The sequence below is a fragment of the Pipra filicauda genome, unplaced genomic scaffold, assembly GCF_003945595.2.
Source record: "Pipra filicauda isolate LSUMZ 115617 unplaced genomic scaffold, ASM394559v2 scaffold696_size210578_pilon, whole genome shotgun sequence".
Taxonomy (NCBI): Eukaryota; Metazoa; Chordata; class Aves; order Passeriformes; family Pipridae; genus Pipra; species Pipra filicauda.
The window spans coordinates 149,832-171,594 of record NW_024104860.1 but is presented as its reverse complement, the minus strand read 5'-3'; positions in this window follow the sequence as shown (position 1 = coordinate 171,594).

The following is a 21,763-nucleotide window of genomic DNA, read 5'->3' as shown; positions in this document are numbered from 1 at the left end:
AAGGGCGGGCAGGGGCCGTGGCCGCGCGCTGATTGGCTGCGGGGCGGGTCTGTAAAGGCGGAGGGCGCGCGGAGCGAGCGCCATTTTGGCCTCGTGGTCGGGAGTGAGCAGGACTCGCCTGCGGCCGCTGCACTTCGCTGGGTGAGTTGGCGGGGGGGGCGGCGAGAGCGGGGTCTGGGGATCCCCTCGGGGGCTGCGGGGAGCGCGGCTGTGGGTGGAAAGGCTGGAGGGCTCGGGAGGGTTTAGAGGGGGGGTTCGGGGGTTCCCGGGGACGTTTTGAGGGGTCCCTGAAGGGACTCGAGGGGGAGGTTGAAGGTCCCTGAAAGGTTTTGGGGGGCTCTGATGCGGGTTTTGTTTTCTGAGAAGATTTGGGGTGTCCCAGGTGGGCTTTGGGGGTCTCTGGGGAGGTTTGGGGTTCCTGGAAGGCTTTGCAGGGACCTTCGAGGCAGTTTTGGGGTCTCTAGGGGGTTTAAGGTGTCCCATATGGTTTGGAGGGCCCGTGGGGGGGATTGGGGGTCCCTGAATGGGATTGGAGAGTCTCAGGTGGGTTTTGTGGGTCACTGAGAGGGTTTAGGGGTGCTGGGGAGGGATGAGGGGTCCTTGAGGAGGTTTCGATGGGTCGAGTGGGGGGATTTCAGTGGTTTTTAGTGGATTTTAGGGGGTCCCCTAAAGCCCAGCAGTGGGGTTCAAGGGGTCCCCCAGCCCCCAGGGGAGGGGGCCTAGGGATGCCCTCTAAAATCCAGGGGGGGAGATGTACCACATCTGGGTAAGGGGATCCCAGTGCCCCAGTATATCCCAGTGACCTCCCAGTTACCCTCAGTATGGCCCAGTAACCCCCTCAGTGACCATCCAGTGTGTCCCACTGACCTCCCACTGCCCCCCAGTATGGCCCAGTGATCCTGCAGTGAGCAACCAATAACCCCCAGTATGGCCCAGTAACCTACCAGTGTCCCCCCCGTTGTCCGGGTATCCCCCAGTAACTCCCCAGTTCAATGCCAGTGCCCCCCAGTGTGCCCTAGTTCCCCCCCAGGCCCTCTCAGTGCCCTCCCAGTGTCCCTCAGGTCCCTCAGTAACCCCCCAGTCCTCCCAATGCTCTCTGGTTCCCCCCAGTGTGTCCCAGTATCCCCCAGTAATTATCCAGTGCCCCACAAAGACCCCCAACTGTCCCCAGATGCCCTTGGCCTTTCTATGGGAGGGGGAGCATTTTTGGGGTCAGAGGATCCAGAGAAGAGCAGCGAGGCTGGGGAAGGGAGTGGAGCACAAGTGGTGTGAGGAGAGGCTGAGGGAGCTGGGGGTGTTGAGGCTGGAGAAGAGGAGGCTCAGGGGAGACCTCCTGACTGTCTGCAAGTCCCTGCCAGGAGGTTGGAGCCAGGTGGGGGTGGGGCTGTTCTGCCAGGCAGCAGCAGTAGGACAAGAGGGCTGGGTCTGGAGCTGTGCCAGGGGAGGTTTAGGTTGGATATTGGGAAGGAATTTTTTGCTGAGAGAGTACTGAGGCCTTGGAATGGGCTGGGCAGGGAGGGGGTGGAGTCCCCGTCCCTGGAGGTGTTGAAGGTGAGAGTGGATGTGGCCTCAGTGCCATGGTCTGGGAAGCACGGCGGGGTTGGATCCAGGGTTGGACTTGATGATCTCGGAGGTCTTTTCCAACGTGGCTGATTCTGTGATTCTGTGATTCCCATTCCTATGGCAGCACATGCTTGAGGCTCTATCCCCAGGGTGATCGAGATGTCTGTCCATATCTATCTCCAAGGTTAGTCTGTAAATGTGTGGTGTTAGAAAAGCAGGCTGAGTTGTGGGCTGGTTGTAGAAGGAGAAAGAAGCCCAGAGGCCAGTGCAAGCAGGCAGCCCTGAGCTTGCACCTGATGTCCCCTCCCTGCAGGTTCCTGTCCTTGCGCCCAGGCCCTGAGGTGAGGCTGAGAAGTGGCGCGGAGGTGAGCCCAGAGCTGTCCCTGAGGTGAGGCTGAGAATAAGTGCAAGGCAGAGGTGCTGCTGAGGAAGGAGAGCCCCGTGGTGGGGAAGAAGTGAAGCTGTGAATGCCCATCCCCGAGCAGGTGCTGTGTCCATCCCCTGTGTGCCAGGTGAGCTGGGGCTTTGCTGCAGAGCTGCGGGCGCTGATTTGAGCGTCTCCAAGTGCTGAGATGGTGGGCACCCAGGAACACAAACTGTGCCTGGCCACGGAGCCTGCAAGGAGGAGCAGAGACAGCCCTGGCAGTGTGGGGGCCAGGTTGTCCCTGTGCCTTCCCCTGCAGGCCCTGTCTGTCCCTGCTGGGCCCCTGTCCATCCCCATCAGGTCCCTGCCCGTCCCCCCGGGCTGAGCTCCCCCCAGGAAGTGCCGTGGAGCTGAAGCTGCTGCCATCCCCCCCTGCAGCCGCTGCCCCAGCCAAGGGAGCAGCAAAGGCAGGGCCAGGAGCAGAGGCAGCAGCAGGGGAGCCCTGGGGGGGGCCGGGAAGGTCTTGTGTGGGTCAGGAAAGAGGCGCTGGGCACGAGGCCTGAATCTTGGTGGTTTTTTTTTTTTTCTGGGCTGAATCTTGGTGTTTTGGAGGTTTCTATGGACACAGGATGCCCGGTGAGTTCTAGAGATGGACTTGGGCAGGAGGAACCCCCAAGCCAACGCACTGAGCCCTTGTTTTCCCCCCCATCAGGATTTGTCCTTCCCAAAGCTTGGGCGGATGGAGGAGGAGGCTGCGAGGAAGAGGAAGATGCCTTGGTCCCCCCAGGCAGGTGAGGAGGAAGTCAGTGTCCCTTTGGGCGGGTGTTGTGCTGGCTCTGTCAGCCGAGCATGGCCCCGGCTGCAGGACAACCCCGCTGGCGCCGCCGTCCTGCCGGGGCCGGAGTTGGGGGGATGTCCTTGGCCTTCCCTGTGGGCCGGAGGCAAATCCCCTGCCTGTCCTTCTGGCTTCCTGCCCCAGGCCCCGAGGTGAGGACGGAGAGCCCGGAGGACAAATCCCCCCGTGAGACCCTGGTGGGAGAGGCCGTTTTGAAGGGCTCCCCGGTGCAGGAAGGCAGCGGGGAGGAAAAGGGCCGGAGATCCCCCCGCAGGAGGGGCTCCAAAGCCATCCCAGGGTGCTCTGAGGAGGAAAGAGCCAGCCTGTGCCGGGAAGGCGGCTGGAGCTTGAGTGGGAGCTCTGACCTGGTGGTCCCTGAGCAGCCTCCCAGCAGGAAGAAGCCCTTCAAGTGCTTGGAATGTGGGAAGAGCTTCAGCAGGAGCACCAACCTGATCCGTCACCAGCAGATCCACACTGGGGAACGGCCCTACAGGTGTGGGGAATGTGGGAGGAGCTTCAGGGACAGCTCCAGCCTCCTCAGCCACCAGCGCATCCACACTGGGGAACAGCCCTACAAGTGTTCAGAATGTGGGAGGAGCTTCAGTGACAACTCCAGCCTCCGCAAACACCAGCGTATCCACACTGGGGAACGGCCTTACAGGTGTTGGGAATGTGGGAAGAACTTCAGGCAGAGCTCCCACCTCTACACCCACCAGCGCATCCACACTGGGGAACGGTCCTACAAGTGCTTGGAATGTGGGAAGAGGTTTCAGACCAGCTCACATCTCCTCCTGCATGAGCGGACGCACACGGATGAGAGGCCCTTCCGCTGCACTGACTGCGGGAAAGGCTTCAAGCACAACTCCACCCTCGTCACCCATCGGCGCATCCACAATGGGGAGAGGCCCTACAAGTGTGGGGAGTGTGGGAAGAGCTTCACCCAGAGGTCTAATTTGACCTCACACCAACAGACCCACCAGTAAGGGAAGCCCTGTGAGTGCCCCGACTGCAGGAAGAGCTTCGACTGTATGACTGACATGCAGAAAAGGTTTCAAAAGGTCTTCAGGATTTTGAGTATCTGCACTCCAACATCACTTTATTCTTTTGAATATGTGTAAGTTTAACCCCATTTTAGTCTGAAAGCCAAATTCACCAGTAACCCCATTCCCTGATAACCGTGGGCTGATTCTGACAAGTGAGGCACAAATTACCCACTGCCCAGCAAAAACCAGTGGGGCCAGCCAGTGGTCTCTGCCCTGGCAGCCCAGTTTCCCCAGTCTCATCTCAAAATGACCAGTTACACTGAAGCAAAGAGCACTGGAACCAGTGCAACAAGCCCCAGTCTGACTTTCACATCTGCCCACGTGTCCTGTTTCTGCTGCTCTACAGACTTCCTTGTTTAAAATACAATGGAAAAATGAACAGTTTTTGGGGTTGTTTTGGTTTTGGGCTCGGGTGGTTTTTTTCCCCCCACTGTTCTCATTAACCTCATTTCAAATCTATTTCGGTGTTTGAAGATGAATTAAAATTTTGAATGATTTTTAATGTTAATGCCTTGACCAAAGTATCAAAACATGAAAAATAAAAAAAAGAAAAAAGCCACAAAGCTGTCCATTATTGTCACAATCAAACACTCAGAAGTACTAACATGACTGCAGTGAAAACCCCATAAATAAGACCATTAAAATAATTTTAATATTTATGTATTATTTTATTTTTAATAAGCCTAAAATAAGGAAATTTAATTCCTGACATCAGCTTTCCCCACCTCCCAAAAAGGTAATTTAGTTACATCTTAGTCACCCTTGAAAGGCTCTTTCCAGTTGGGTTGGTCTCTGCCTTAGACACTCATGAGATCTGCCAAATCCAGTTTTAAGGGCAAATTTCCCCACCAGGTTCAACTGCATTGCTTTTACCAGAACCTTTGCAAGTAACCCCACAACTTTCATCTTAAACTCTTCTCTCAACCTTGTAAAATAATTAGCAGTAAACAGACCTGGTAATGTGTTATAATTAAGAATTTCTTGTTCTCAGAGTTATTCATACATCAAAAAGATGCCACAGGAACGGCCAAAATATCAGTAGCAACTTCTACACTTTGGAAATCTCCATTTGGTTTAAAAGATTTCACAGTGGTTATTTCCTTAGGAATTCAGGCACATTTTACTAACAAGTTTCAATAAAGTTACAAAAACATCTTCCTCCACTAAGACACATGCAGTGATCCTAACCTGAGGTAGGCACTGAAAAGCCCAATTTTTTTCTTAGCTGTCACGAGTCTTTCATTCCTTCTGCCACATCAATTAGGCATCAGCCCATTTTTCAAGCTGCTGTTACCTACCAGCTCCTGGTTTGGTTTCCAAGCCCAGTATTTTGGCCACGATAAAATCAGGGACCTGGGCAGTCCTGTCAGAATGACAAAGAGCACTGACCCTCCCTGCCAAGGGAGACAAACCATTCCCAACCTCGACCAAAGGGTCAAGGCAACGATTCTGAAACAAAATTTACAAAGTTTTTCTCTTCAGTTTTTTGCTGCAATTCTCTGTTGCTCTATTAAAAGAGCACAGCAGTGAAAGACAAGGCCTGATGGCCAAACCCAGGGCTTCAGCCACTTGAGGTCTATTGAAACCTTCTGTTCCTCCAACACAGCTTTCCTTCTGTGCATCTGAGGAGATACCAAGGGAAGAGGAGATATTAAGGGATTAATTTTTATGTATTTGAGGTCGTGTTTTAGATTCTGAGAGATCACAAGGGAAGCAGTTTGCTCATACATAACTTTTATGTCCGATTTCACACAGTCCAAATTTACAGCAAAAAGGAAGTTCCTGAGTTGTTTCAGGGTTTTTGGTGTTTATACATTTATTTTTTTATTTATTTATATTTAAGGCGTAGGAATTCAAATTTATATTTGGGTACCATTTTATTCAAACATTTATTTTGTTTAAACATTTTTTACGTGTTTATTTTTTTTATATATTTAAGGCATAGGAATTTGAATTTATATTTGGATACCATTTTATCCAAACATTTATTTTATTTAAACATATTTTATACCTTTATTTATGTTTTTTAAATGTATTTAAGGCGTAGGAATTCGAATTTATATTTGGGTACCATTTTATTTAAACATTTTTTTTATTTAAACATTTTTTTATTTAAACATTTATTTAAACATTTTTTACGTATTTATATTTTTTCATATATTTAAGGCAAAGGAATTTGAATTTATATTTGGGTACCATTTTATTTAAACATTTTTTTTATTTAAACATTTTTTATATTTTTATTTATATTTTCTTAAATATATTTAAGGCGTAGGAATTTGAATTTTTTCTGGATACCATTTTATTTAAAAATTTATTTTATTTAAACATTTTTTATGTATTTATATTTTTTATATATATATAAGGCATAGGAATTCCAATTTATATTTGGATACCATTTTATTTAAATTTTTATTTTATTTAAACATTTTTTTTTTATTTAAACATTTTTTACATATTTATATTTTACCACCATCAGATGTTCTGTAAGCACAGCAGTCAAAGCACAACTCATGTAGGTTTGGGTATTTTTAGCTAAGGCTGTTTGCCAGGTTTCTCACATTTAGAGAGGAATTCCCGGTAAGATGTGACTTTATTCACAGATGCACTCTTTTTTGGGTGTTATTTTGAAATAATAAACTGTATTGCATTAAGCAAAGTATGTCCACTTCAATAAAGCTCCTCATGTTTTCAAGTATTTTCCCTCTTCTCTTAAGCAAATTGAAAATAAACATCAGTGTTTCAACTAAACATTATCTGTGCTCACCAGAGAGGGCAATACTGGATCTTTCAGGATCCACACATTTGGATGCTTTTGCAGTTGCTTTTTGAAGCAACTTCTTTTGTAGACAACTGTTTCACCAAGTAAATTAAGGCTTTCACATTCAGCCCCTCCCTTTAGGTAAGGATTACAAACCAGAAAAGGAGGGAGGAATTACTCGGTGTGTAACTGAAAGGCCAAAGTCCTACCCAAGAAACCAGATGTGACAACAGCTCATTTACAACCCAGTGAGAAAACCAACAAAAATGCACACAGAAAGATTCAGGAGTCATGTGAAGATGAATATAAAAATGGAACATGAGTCACATGTTTTAGAGGTTCGAGCAGATGACTGGGGGCTAGAAAGGCGTCAGTGGATGGCACAGGAAGAGTTTTGAGGAAGAGCTGGAAGGAGAAACCTGGCAAGAAATCTGCTGTTCTACACAGACCTGCAGTGGGAAAGGCAGTTTAAGACTTCTGAAGGAACAAAGTAATAAAACTCACAGAGCCCAGGAGCAGAAGAGATTCAATACTTGCCAAAAAGCATCAAAACTAAGCTCATGGACACACATTAAAACCTGAATTCCTCCAATTCATGAATTCCACTTTTTTGCTTCTGGACTGAACTCGGTGGTAAAACTGATCCAAAGTCTCAAAATGTGGCAGGGACAACAAAAGGTCAAGACCAAATTCCTTTTAGTTAAAGGAAACTGGAAAAGATTCTGTTCCCGTATTCATCCAGTAGAGATGAATAATTTTTTAATTATTAATTTTATTTTTTCTACTCAAGCCTGCCAATGTTGTGGGTTTTTTGACTATATGAGGAATGATCTGAAGTCTATCAGCTCACAGTTTAATTTAAAAAGAAATAAAACCAAACAAGCAGAAAACCATCCTGGCATTACAGATTATTTTGTGCAAAGCCAGACCTTTGTGAAGGTCTTTTTTTTAAAAGCTAAAAAGTAAATGTTATTAAGGAAGAACAACTTACCAAGCCCTTCAACCAAGAGCAGCTATTTTGCTTACAGTGAGCAAATCAATTCCTCCACACATCTGCAGGGAAAATGGGATATTAAAACACTTGAATTAAAATTGAAAATAATAAAGAAATCCTAAGGACCAAGCATTAGACTGTGAGTATTACACAAGTCCCATCCCTGAATGAAAAAAAAACAAACAACCAAGCATTACAGATGACAGCATATGCTACAAAAGACATTATATAAAAAACTTTCAAGTATCACCAGGGAATGTGTTATCAAAGAACCTGTGCAAACCACCCAAGAAATTCAGGCCCCGTCCTGTACACAAATCCCTTGAGAAATTACCACCAGACAAACACAGATAACCATATATTGCTCTTACAAGAAAGGGCAGCTCCAAAGAGCTCAGAAAAGTAAACAAGGGACAGGTAAAACTGCCTTTATTGTAACACCTGTTCAGCACAAACAGCATCAGGGCAATCCAGGAAAGGTGCAGACCATTATGACTGAAGTGCTCAATTTTGTATTTAGCATGGAACATGCAGGTCAGCCAAGATCTGCTCCTGACACTGTGGGGTTTAATTTTAATCTTTAATTTTGCTATTTTTTGAAGAGCAGGTCAGTTAAAAGTTGCAGCTTTAGACATTTCAGGATTTAACATTAGGAACACAAGTCTTGGGTCTCACAGGCTCAGTCCCCTCATTATCCTCAGACTGGTCTTGCCTTCATTGTAACAGACTGTGCAATATCTGTGGTTTTGACTCTCTAAACTGAAAATTCCCATGGGATTTCAGATGTGCTCTGTTGTTCTTCAGGTATGAGATCATTTCTAAACACTCTCCCAGATCCCATCAGACAGTTACACAACCCAGTTCCAGAACACACTGACACACCCCTTTGCACATCAGCCCTGTTTGCTGCAGGACATCCATCAATTCATAAAAATGTGACCTACACTACAATAACAATATTCTATCCTTGCCAAGCATCAGCCTTTGTGTTCCCAAAACCAAGAAACAGGCCCCAAAAATCTCCTCTACAAATACCTGAAGTCTCCTGTTCCTGCTGTTCCTGTTGTCAAATGTGAGTTCTACAACATTCCCAACCGTTAATGCTACAAACTCAGTAAGTACAAAATACAATCAAAGTTTAATGCAGGTTCTCCCTGGTGAAATCGGACAATTAATGAAATGGACTTATTTTCCACAAATACAAGGTATATGTATCTATATACACAGATTATAAAAATTACAAGCCACTTCACAAATAGCCTTGTAGAGAGAAGTGAGGTCCCCCCTGAGCCTCCCCTTCTCCACACTCAACAAGCCCAGTTCCCTCAGCCGTCCCTCAGCAGACATGTTTTCCAGAGCCTTCCCCAGCTCCGGTCCCTTCTCTGGACACGCTCCAGCCCCTCAAGGGCCTTTTGGCACTCAGGGGCCACAACTGGACACAGCACTCCAGGTGGGGCCTCCCCAGTGCCCAGCACAGAGGGGCAATCAGTTCTCTGCTCCTGCTGGCCACACTCTTCTCCACAAAGGCCACCATGCCCTTGGCCTTCTTGCCCCCCTGGGCACACTCTGCCTCATATCCAGCCCCTGTCAAGCAACACCCCCAAGTCCCTTCCTGCTGAGCAGCTCTCCAGCCCCTCTGCCCCCAGCCTGGAGCGTTCCAGGGGGTTGTTGGGACCCAAGGGCAGGCCCTGACACTTGGCCTTCTTGATCCAGCCTGTCCAGATCCCTCTGCAGAGCCTTCCCGCCCTACAGCACATCTGCATTCACACCCAGCTCAGTCAGTCTCCCAAACAGGACAAACTCTGACCACCAGCAGTCCAGGGTGTCAGTTCTGCTGCCCCCTCCTTCCTCCACCCAGAATGGAAAACTCCATCATTTTGGGGTCTCTGTGCCCGTCAGCTCCGACCACCACATCCCCCACCAGTCACAGAATCATGGAATGGTTTGGGTGGGAAGGGACCTTAAAGAGCATCTCAGTCCAACCCCCTGCCATGGGCAGGGACACCTTCCACTAGACTCAGAGCTCAGAGCCCCATCCAGCCTGGCCGTGAACACTTCCAGGGATGGGGCAGCCAGAACTTCTCTGAGCAACCTGTGCCAGGATCTCACTACCATCACAGTCCAGAAATTCTTCCTAATATCCCATCTAACCCTTCCCTTTCTCAGTGTGAAGCCACTGCCCCTTGTCCTGTCACTCCAGGCACTTGTCCAAAGTCTCTCTCCATCTGCAGAGGAAACCAGCAGTGACCAGCACAAGGGTGGGAGTGCTCAGGGTGGGGGCACCCAGCAGTGCCCTGGCACAGCCAGCGCCGCTCCCAGCACTGGCCTCTCACCCCAGGCCATTGGGCTTGTTCTTCCCTCCAAGGAGGGACAGCAAATGACCAGCTCAGGAGTCCATGTTTGCACTGCATGGACAGGACATGCCCATGTGTCACGGCTTGGGGCTGGGGGGTGGAAGGCTTAGACAAAGTTGATGGCAGAAGCCGTCTCGTTGAGCTACGAGGTGCAGAAAGGACCCCCTTGCTTTCTAAATTCCTTCTCAGAGAGGAGCCTGGCTGTGGTTGGATCCAATCTCAGGCTCAGAGTTTGGTTTCAACCGAAGGAATTATAGAGGTGTGATTCAATCACTTTGTCCTGCAAGTTTTAGTGATGGCAAATCAGAAATATTTCTATAAAATGAATTGTTTATTATGACAAATGAACAGAAAATTGATCACACAATTGAATAGATGAAAGACCTTAAAGAGAATTATTTCCTGCACAGTATTAAAGCATAAACCTCCTAGTACTATAGTGTACAATAGGACAGTGCAGTCTATCAAAGTAATTCTATTAAAGTATTAGATCAAAGCCAGCAAAAAGAAACAATCCTGAAGCAGAGATTGAGGTAACTCAACCCACAATGACAGGGGGTAGTTCTCTCTCTTTCACTTAACCTCTGGACAGTGACCATGAAGAGCTGTCCCTGCTTCATGGGACAAGCTCCATACACTTCAAAGAAGTCTGTGGAAGAATCTGCCACGTGACAGTTGGATGGGACTTTTATAGTTATCAAGGGTTTGACTGCCACATGTATTTCAAGGCCAGGGAGCAGCTCATCTGTCAAATCCTGCTTCAGAAAGCAGGATGTGTGTTTGAAGTTTCAGGAACCATTTAAGGTTTAGCATAATTAAACATTAAAATCAGCACCTTGACACCAGCAGGAACTCACTACAGAGAGCTTGCATTGTTTGCATTCTGACCAGTTTTTAGGTATTATCAGAGCAGAGCGTCCTGCCAGAAATAGCCCCTTGTTTCCATGAGGTTGCAAAAACTCTCAGGGTTCCTTTGGCTCCATGAGGCCCTTGGTTCCATGAGGTTCTGGAGTGTCACAATGGCCCTGATGATTTCATGAGTTTCCACTATCTCTCCAGGATTCCTTTGGTTCCATGAGGCCCTGCAGTGTCACAATGGCCCCTTGATTCCATGATGTTCCAAAACATCCCAGGGTTCCCTTGGCTCCAAGAGGCTCCCCAGTGTCCCACCGGCCCCTGGATTCCAGCAGGCCCTGCAGTGTCCCAATGGCCACTCGGTTCCACGAGCCACAGCGGCTGCCGCCGGCGTCTGTGCCCGGAGCCGCCGCTCCCACGGGGCTGCCGCACTCACCGCCGGGGTTGCCGCTCGCGCAGCCGCCGCTCTGCCCCGGCTGCACCGGGACCCGGCACCGCCTCGGGCCTGCGCTGCCGCCTCAGCGGCCACAGGGACACAGGGATGGGGGACCTTTGCTCTGACACTGATGGGGCCTGCCTTTGTTCTGCTGGGCTCTGGGCTTTAGGGAAATTGCTGTTCATTGTCATGCTCCACTGGAACACCTCCTGAATTCCAAAGGTTTCCTAATCCAGGGGAGGGGTTTCTCTGGCATCGGAGGTGCCGCCCCTCGGGACACATTGTCAATAAACCATCCAGCTGACTGGGATGGGTGTAAGAGCTGGGGAACACAGGACAATCAGTCATCCCCTGAAAACCTTGGAACATTCCCTGACTGAATCGTAACCCAAATGGAACAGTTTGGATACAATTCCCAAATATTTTGGAAACTCCAGTCATTCCTGACACCAGGATGGAAATTCAGCAGATAACTAAAGCCAGTCCCCTTGTGAGCCCACAACCAGCGGGGCTGAGGGAGGCCCTGGCAGCTCCCCAGCACCTCCCTCTCAGTGGGACACCTCTGGCAGCCTCTCCCAGCTCGGGAACCCTCCAGTTTGTGACACTCCAAAGACACTCGCTGATGCCCAGGACAATTCTGATCCCCCTCCACAAACACTCCTCCAGCTGTGACCCTGGTCTGTTGGGAAACACAAAGGGATTTGGGGGAGTGTTTCCCTGACAACAAGGAGAATTTGGGAGAGGGGCCTTTCCACCCCCAGCTATTGATGTGTCCACACATCTCTGCCTGGGTGTGGGTGTGAATTGACTGTGGTGGGAATGTTGTTATTGGGAATCTATAATTCAGTCACTGTTAAAATTGTAGCACATGCTATTGAATCACCTCATAACTGTTCAATTGGTCAATGATTAAGTGCTACTAATGTCTTTTGTCCCCTTATCTTTGGATCCAATTCGTTTGTGCCTTGACCCTCTTGCATCCCAAGGCTCTGTGTAAATCATTCCCTTTCATCAAAAAATATGTATTTTTCAGGACTTCCACTTTAAAGTCATCCTCCTTAGCTAAACTACAAAACAACTCCAATTAGCTGTAGAACTCTTCAAGACTTGATGGCAATAAAAGAAAGAAAAATAATTTGTTTTTCAGTGTTTTAATGGGTCCCACAGTGTGTTTGGAGTTACATCAGCTGTCAGTCCAAGATGTCCAGATGTCAGTCCAAGTCCATGTCAGAACTGGTGAGGTTGGGGGGTGAGGAGCAAGGTTGATCATCCAGGGTCAGTGTGGATCTCCTGAGGAGACACTCAGCATCAAGATCACTTGGAGAACACCTCTATCACCTCTTCTCTGAACTACAAAATATCCATAATTGAATTAAAACAAAAAAAATACAAACTTCAAAGACTTGTTTTGAAATTACCTTGAAGACAATTAAAGGAAGACAAAGAGATCCTGAGGGATTTCGGGAATTTAATGAGCCCCACGGGGTGTTTGCAGCCCAGCCCATGATCCTGAGGTACTGAGAGAAGATTGAAGCAGCTGCTGAAGAAGTCAGAAGCCAAAGTCCAAGTGCCTTGAAGCATTGCTGGGCCCCACTGAGGGCAGGCACTGCCAAAGCCTCCCCAGGGACTCCTTGGAGCAGCTCCTTGGAGGCCAGGAGTGCAGGCAGACAAAGGCTCTGGGCAGGCCCCTGCAATGCTGAGCAAAGCCTGCCTTGGTTTTGTGGAGCACAAAGGCCAAGGGCTGAGCTCCAGGCCCTGGCCCAGCAGATCCTGTCCCTCCCGGCTGGCTCAGGGCTGTTTGGGGGCACTGGGATGGGAGGGGGAGGAACAACAAAGGCCCAAAACTGGGCAACCCCTGCCAGGCTGCTGAGGGAGGGGCGAGGCAGAACCCAAGGGCAGAACCTGCCAGGAAAGTGGCTTGTGGTGGCCTGAGTGGCAGAGGCAGCTGCCAGAGGCAAGGGGACAAAGGCCTGGGTGCCTTTGGGCCTTGCAGCCCTGCCAGAGCCCTTGGCCATCTCTCCTGCAGGCTGTCCTGCCCTGGCCCTGCTGCTGCTCTGGCCTTGCAGGCTGCACACACCCCTCCTGCTTTCCCACCCCCTCCCCGCAGCATTTCTAGACCCTCCCTGATGGCTCTGCACCAGCTCTGGCTGTTCCCTGGAACACAAAGCCATGGGCTGATCCTGACTCCCCCTGGGTGACCTCTTGCAGCACAAGGGTCCCCGTTGAGTGACATTTCTTTTTCTTTACCTTCAGTCTGAACTTTCAGTGCTGTTCTTTGTAGAGATTTCATTCTATTTCCAATACGGAGAAAAGCTCCATCCTGTCAGATCTCCTCTAGACCCTTTCCAGTTTTTCCTCATTTTTCCAGAATGGGGAACCTCAGAGACAGACAGACCAGTCCAGATGTGGTGACCCCAGGGCTGAGTCCAGGGGGGTGACAACTCCCTTGTCTGGGTGCCCACACTCCCCCCAAGGCAGCCCCATGTGCAGTTGGCCTTAAATCAAGGGACCATTCTGATTCTTTGTAATGTCACGGAATCAAGTGGCACCGTGACACTGCAGGGCCTCCTGGAACCAAAGGAATGCAGGGACACTGTGGAATCTCATGGAACCAAGGGACCATTGTGACATGTAGGGTCTCTTTGGAACAAAAGGAACCCTGAGACATCTCAGAATCTCCTGGAACCAAGGGGCCACTGTGCTTCCCCAGAACTCCATGGAATCAAGCAGAGCCGCTGCCTCCCCCCCGCCGCCGCACGGACCGGAGTCGCCGGCTCTGCCCCGCTTGGACACCTCTGGAGTCAGCGTGTTCTTGGGCAGCACAACTGATCTCAGACCAGAGAGTTTCCCAGATTTTCCTTTGCCCCCTCTCTCCCCTGTTTTTGTTTTTTTTTCTTTGTTCATTCAGGAGGAAAAGGGGGAAGGGAGGCACATGTTGGTCCCTGTTTGTATCTCTTTACAAAAGGGAGTTGGGGCAGATGGGTAGAGAGGAGGCAATTTCTCTCTCTGCTGTAGCTTTGAATAGTTCTGTTGGTATTGCTGGTTTTGCTGCTATATTTCTTATCAGTAAACTCTTATTGTTTTCACCTCTACCTCGTTATATTTTGTCTCCTTGTACTGGTGGGGAATAAAAGAGGAGTGAATTAATTTTATTCGAGTTCCCCCCCCAATATGTGTCTTTAAACCAGGACAGGTTGCTCAAGGGCTCCCTGAAATTTGGCATCATCCACAAAGGACTTGAAAATACATTTTGTCCCATTGTACAGAGAGATAAGAAAGATCTTCTCTAGTGGTGTTCAAGGGCTGGTCACTGAGGGATTTCATCAGGAAGTTGCTGCCAAGAGGACTTTGTACCATGGATTTTATTTGGCACTTCATTCAGCCAACTTCCCACCATCTTCCACTTCTTCAGTCCAGCTCTCACCAGTCTGGTCATAAGGAGACCACAGGAGACCATGTCAAGGGCCTTGATAAAGTCTGGGCACACAACATCCTCTATTCCCTCCCACAGGGGTTCTGCAATCCCTACCTTGTCCTTCCCATGCCTGGCAATGGCTGCAGCAGGACTTGCCCTATCCCCTTCCCTGCTGAGCCTGAGCAGTGTGGAACTCTCCCAACCCTCCTTGCTGCCCTGTTTGCAGACTGCTTCCATGTCTGCCTTTCCCAAGGCCCCAGGAAGCTCTGGGATGGCTCTGGCCTTTCCAAGGGTTTGGGAGAGGTCTCCCAGTGACACTGCCCAGCCTTCTCAATAGCCCTGACACCAAAACCTTTTCCATAGCCCACACTTCCAGAGGAATGCCCAGGACACAACACAGGTTGTCCTGGTGGTTCTGGAGAACGAGAAGGGATTTCTTCTTTGAGGCCAACCCCTCCAATTGGATTTGAGTGCAGCTGAAAGGTTTCCTCAGCATTTTCCCCAGTGCCTCCCTGCCCAGAAGGTTTCTGGCCCTCAGGCTGGAGCTGAGGGGGTTGGGCAGGTGCCTGAGGAGGGGGTAGAACAAGGGCTGTGTCCAACTGTGCCAGGAGGGCTGTGCTGGGCAAGGATGAGGAGGCTGCAGAAAACAGTGGCACTGGGGAGGTGAGAGGAGCAGGTGGAGAGACCTTGTGCCTGCCCACGCTGGGCAGGAGCTGCCCCAGGATGGCAGCTCTGAAGCACTCCCAGGATGTCCCTGTGAACAGGAGGGGAAGACTGGATCTGAAAATGAAACCCATAAAGCAGAGAGCAGGAATGTCATGGGGGCACTGCAGGAGAGTTCCAGCCCTGGAGCAAGGTGACAGAAGAAGTGACCCAGTACATGCAGTGGCCTCAGAAGATGCCACAGCATCCTGGAGATGCTGGAAGGGAGCCCAGCTCTGCTTCACAAGTTCCCAGAGCCTGTCCCTGCCTGTGCTCCAAGGGCTTCCAGCCCCCAGGACTGTGCTCAGAGAGCACTCAGGCCTTACAGCGAGAAAGGGGCTCAGGAGGACAGTGTGGAAGTGGCAAGAGAGCAGCTCTGGGAAGACCAAGCACTGCTGCTCCCTGGCAGTGCTGCTGGGCTGGGATTATTGTCCCTCTCCTGTTGCAAATACACCCTGTCCTGCAGTGTGCTGTCCTTTAGGAACATCTAAGAAGAAGGGTCTTGGACAAAGAAGGCACTGCAGGGTCCTTTATTTTGTTTAAATACTCAGAGAGCACAATTCATCATTTTTACATCTCTGGGTCAAATTCAATGGGTAGACATAATAATATTTAATTGCACAGAAAATTATTGCAAGAAGAACTCGATGACCTCCATGAAAAAGCTGAACAGGAAGGCTGGTCCATTAAGGAGTCCCATTCTGAATGCTATGCACCAGAAAATAGGCACTTTATTGTTTCTGAAAAGCAACCAGTCAGCATTTTTCTCAGGGCATCCTTGAGTTCCTTGTTCCTGAGACTGTAGATGAAGGGGTTCAGTGCTGGAGGCACCACTGAGTACACAACTGACACCACCAGATCCAGGGATGGGGAAGAGGTGGAGGGGGGCTTCAGATAGGCAAATGTGCCAGTGCTGATAACAATAGATACCACAGCCAGGTGAGGGAGGCACGTGGACAAGTTCCATGAGGTAGCCTGAGTGTGAGCAGGAGAGCTTGAGGATGTGTGGGATTTCACAGAAGAACTGGCCCAGGGCATTGCCCTGGCACAGGGGCAGGGAAAATGTACTGGCTGTGTGCAGCAGAGAATAGAGAAACCCAGTGGCCCAGGCAGCTGCTGCCATGTGGGCACAAGCTCTGCTGCCCAGGAGGGTCCCGTAGTGCAGGGGTTTGCAGATGGCAACGTAGCGGTCGTAGCACATGATGGTGAGGAGGAAATACTCTGCTGACATGAAGAAGAAAAAGAAAAAGAGCTGTGCAGCACATTCATGGTACGAGATGGTTGTGGTGCCCCAGAGGGAATTGTGCATGGCTTTGGGGACAGTGGTGCAGATGCAGCCCAGGTCTGTGAGGGAGAGGTTGAGCAGGAAGAAGCCCATGGGGGTGTGCAGGTGGTGGTCACAGGCTACGGCGCTGAGGATGAGGCCGTTGGCCAGGAGGGCAGCCAGGGAGATGGCCAGGAAGAGCCAGAAGTGCAGGAGCTGCAGCTCCCGCCTGTCTGCGAATGCCAGGAGGAGGAACTGGGCCATGGAGCTGCTGTTGGACGTTTGTTGCCTCTGGACATGGGGACCTGTTCAAGGAGGAAAGGACAGTGACTGTGCAGGACAGACTTCTCTGGGAAAAGCCCTTTCTCAGAGGCCCATCCCTGCTCCTCAACACCTCCCCCTTGACCGTGTCCAGGTGTCCTTCCTTCCCCTGGTTGCTGGAGCCCTGATTGCTGCTGGCCAAGTGTTCTGTGAGCAGCAGGACCTCAGCCTGCAGGACACTGGGCAGTCAGCCCTGCTCCCCCCAGTCAGGGCACGGGAACAGTGAGGGCAGGGCCAGTCCTGGGGGGTGAACTTTGACAAAGAATCTGCTCCTAAGGCCCAGCAGCTTGTCAGCAACAGCACTGCCAGGGTGCAGGCAGGGGGATGGCAGAAGGCAGAGGGAGAGATTCTGCTGCACTCCGGGAGAACAGAGAGGTCTGTGAGGCAGGAGGATTGTCTGAGGCCCAGTGCAGAGTGAGGGGAGCTGCTCTGTCCTTCTGTCCTGTGCCAGCTGCCCTGTACTGGCACCTTTCTGAGACACAGCTCAAAGTTACACTCCTGTGTTCCCCTGGAGAGCAGAGGGACCCACGGCAGAGAAATTATCTCCCCCCTTTCCCAAAGTCAGGGAGAGTCAGCTCATTCCCAGCCTCCCAGAGCCCAGAGCCCCCCGGGACACAGAGAGCTGGGACACCTTGCTGTGCTCAGCCCTGCACAGGAGGAGCCCCAGGGGCTGGGCCTGACTCTGCAGCTCAACCTGCCATTCCCAGAGAGCCTGTCAGCAATAGCAGGAGCACCTGAGCAAGGCAAGGAGAGAGACAGCCGGGCCCTGAGGAAAGGCTTTCCCTTCCCAGCCCTGCACAGCCCCTCCCAGGCAGCCCCAGGGCAGGACAGTCCCCTCAGGCCCTGCTCAGCAGCAAATGGGCACAAGGCAGCAGAGATGCTCCTGCTCTAACCTGCACAGCTGAGTTTCCATTCCCACCAAGCTGAGTCAGGCAAATGTGCAAGCACAGATTCAGGAAAGCAGAGACTCAAGCACAAAAGCCCTGCCCCTGATGTGCTCAGGAAAAGTCCCCTCTGAAATGACCTGGCCATAGACTGGAGCTGTGAGAAGCCCTGATGCATCATGTAAAACACTCTCCAAAGCAGCAGGACCCTGCTCCACCATGGCTTCCCCCTTCCACCCACAGCTTCTCCCCACAGCACCACCCGTAGCTCCCTGGGCAGGCTGAGGGTTGATCCTGCTGGCAAAGAGTTCCTTCCCTGCCACACAGAGCACTGGGCTGCAGGACCCTGCTCTGCAGGACAGCCCTGGGCACCCCTGGCTGCACCCCCCCTTCACACCCTGCAGCTGTCCCTGGAAGAAGCCGTCCTGCCCTATCCCTCTGATGGTGCCACAGGGAAGCTCTGCCCTGGAGCTCCTCCTGCTCCTCTGCAACAGAGAAACTGTGGGAGTCCTCCTAAAAGATCCTCCACGCTGTGGGATGTGCCAGCTTTGGCAGATTCCTCCAGGCACACAAGCAACATTGTTCTGTGTGCACAGACTTACCATGGAGAGGCTGTGAAAATCTCTCCCCCACTGAAGGTTCAGCTCAATATCTTTCCAATCCTGATTCCCTTTAACCTTTTCCTGCCTCACTCCCCTCCTCTCAGTGCCTGCAGGCAGTGCCCTCAGCCCTGCTGGGCTGTGCAGAGAAGCTGCTCACCAGCAGAGCTGTCTCTTAGAAGCTTTTCTTGGTTACCAGGAGCTCCCTGTGTTCCAGGAGCCCAGCCCAGCTCAGCAGCACAGCAACAGCCCAAGGCAGCCTGTCCTCTGCCCCCTTGGGGTCCCTCCAGGTGTCCCTGGGCTCCAGGGGAACCTGCTGTGGAACAGGCTGAAGAAAACAATGATGTTCCCTCCCTCAGCTGAGAGACACTTCTCTCCTGCCCTGTCAATCCTCCCATTAGAACAATGGGGAGGTCCAAGAATCTCCTGGTCATTGTCCATCTTTAGACAGGACACCCAGACAGGGGTGGGCAATGAGCTCAGTTAATGCTGAGGGAAGGGATCCAGCCCCATTCCATGGCTCTAGTCCTCAGCTTCCCCACACACAGAGCACAACCCCACAGGAGGGGGGATTGCTCTGCCCTCACTTCAGGGCTGCGCACAACAGACCCCTGCAGGGGAGCTCCTGTCTCAGCTCCCGTGAGAAGGGCTTGAGATGGAGGCCAGGGCTGAGCTGTTCACATGCAAAGACCTGGTGACACCTGCGGTCCCAGGGGTGCTCCAAGATCCCTGGAGCTCTCTGCAAGTTCCAGTGGAGCAATGCTGAGAGACAGGGCAGCACCTGGGGGCAGGTTCTCTGAGGCTGCTGGGGAATCTCTTTGGCCAATGGAGATGAGATCAGGTGCCCACACTTAGTGTAGTAGAAATTGCCCCTCTTCTGTTCTGGGCAGCCTCTACAGGCATCAATCTGATGAAATGGAGTCCTGTGGCATGGGCAAAGCCAAGTTCCTCTCTGTGTTTCCCATCGGCAGGTTGATCAGATCTCCTTGACTCTAAAGACAGGGGTGTCATGGACATCCTCACATGACCTAATCAAAGCCAGAACAGTGACTCAGTTGAACTGCAAACACAGGCCTGGAGTGGTACCTGGGATTGTAAGGCTCTCACACACAGGCACAGGTGGGGTCAGGGACACCCTTGGTCCCATAGAGGAAAGCCATCCCCACTCAGAGAGGGGATCCTGGATTTCATGAAGTTGCACAGTCTCCAAGGGTTCCTTTCATTCCATGAGGTTCTGCAGTGTCACAATGGCCCTTTGATTCCATAAGATTTTGAAATGTCTCAGGGTTTCTTTTGTTCCACGAGGCCCTGAAGTGTCACAATGGTCTCCTTGATTCCATGAGGTTCCGAAATCTCGTAGGGATTCTTTGCTTCCATAAGGTCCTGCCATGTCAAAATGGCCCCTTGATTCCATGAGTCTCCACAGTGTCCCAATGGACCCTTTGTTCCAGGAGGTTTTACAGTGTCCCAAAGTTCCTTTACTTCCAGGAGGCCCACCAGTGTCAAAACAACCCCTCTATTCCCTGAGGTTCCACAGTCTCAAAGGTCCCACTAGTTCCATGAGACCCCTAAGGGCCTCAATGGCCCCTTGGTTTCATGAGGCTCCACCAAGTCCCTGGGATGCTTTGGTGCCATGAGGTTCCAGAAAGTCAAAAGGGACCCTTTGTTCCAGGAGGTTTCACACTTCCCCAGATTTCCTTTGCTTCCTTAAGGCACTGCACTCTCACAGTGGCCTCTTGGTTCCTGTATAAATTGAGAAGCAGGCAGGTCCCATGGTTGAGGTGTTGAGGAAAAGTTTATTTTGGAGCCGGAAATTCTAAATACACTGCTAAAAATCAGGCTGCAGGTAAAAAGTATCTTGCAGACCTGTGCCCTGGTGCCTTTATAACAACACCTTTTGCATGCCCATAACTTCCAGGTTGTGCTCTCTTCCTATCCATTTATGGTCTCCTTGTGTCCCAAGAGGGGCCTCAGATGTGTCTGTGAGAACTTTCTCTCTTCTTGCAACAGGGGAGTTTCCCTGTGAAACATGTACTGCCCTCAAACAGGCCAAGCGAGTGATGCCTCTCTGGGGTGGGGGACAATGGTTGAAATGGAAATCTGGGCAGGCCTGGCAGATGGATCACAGCACACTCCCCAAATCCACCAAGGCCAGGGCACTGGGCTGACAATGGTGGACACAACCACTGGATGTCAGGAGACACACCCTGTGCCCCAGGGCACTGCCCAGAGCACCATCCTGGGCCTGGAAAAGCAAGCCCTGGGGCGACATGACAGCCCAGGAAGAACTGAGTTGGACGGCAGGACTCATTTCAAGAACAGCCTCATAGACCCCTGGGCCAGAGAGCTCAGGATGCAGTGGGTGTATCCCATTCCCCTTCATGCCCCAGCCTCTGGGAAAATTGAGCAGCAAAATGGACTGTTCAAACCCACAGTGAAAGCAAGGGCTGGGGGGACCTTCAATGTTGGGATCTGCATTTAGCAAAGACCACCTGGCCAGTCAGCACCAAGGCTCCACCATCGGAGTTGGTCCCCCCCAGTCAGAACCCCTGCATGTTGTCGATGGAGACAAAGTTCCTGCCGTGCATTTCAGAAGAGTGCTGGGAAAGATGGTTTGGATTAGCCCTGCCTCAAGCAAAGGCAAACCCAGCCGTGGGACCTGGTTGCACTTGATGGGTGATGCAGAAAGATGGGGAAACACAATATGTACCTCAGAGGGACTGGATTTCAGGTGAGAACCATCTGTAATATTTCATTGTACATAAATATATATATATTGGTTGGTGAATTATACTGCCATTGTACACTGCACACACCATGGACTGAACTAACTCAATAAGTGTTTTCTAAAGGGATGGTCAATGACCACTGAAACAACACCTTTGTTTAGTAGTTATGTGTATATATATATATATATCTGCTTCTATGTAGGTAGTGAAAATGTGTGTGTAGATATATGTATATAGTTGAAAATTTTAAATTTGGGCATGATGAAAAAAGGAATAGAACACAGGCATGGATAATGTCATGATTAGAGAAGGTTTTGAATTTTACTCCCTTTTCCAACACTGTATTGGAAGGATTGTCTCTCCAAGGATGAATTTTCCACCCTTTCCTGCTAGGACCAGGCAGGGAGGGGAAGAAGAAGAAAAAAAACAGGTCGGGTGGAAAATGGAACTCTTTTTCTCTTCCCTGGACCCCAGGGACTGGTGCCTGGAGAGTCCCTGCGGCGCCATCCTGCCCCAGGGCCCTGCTACTGCCGCCCCGAGTGCTGAGCTCGCTCAGCACCACGGCTGGGGAGAGCCCGAGAGTGACCCTGAGCCCAGGAGTGACCCAGGATCGCTGCCGGTGCCCGGACACCGCAAGAGCCACA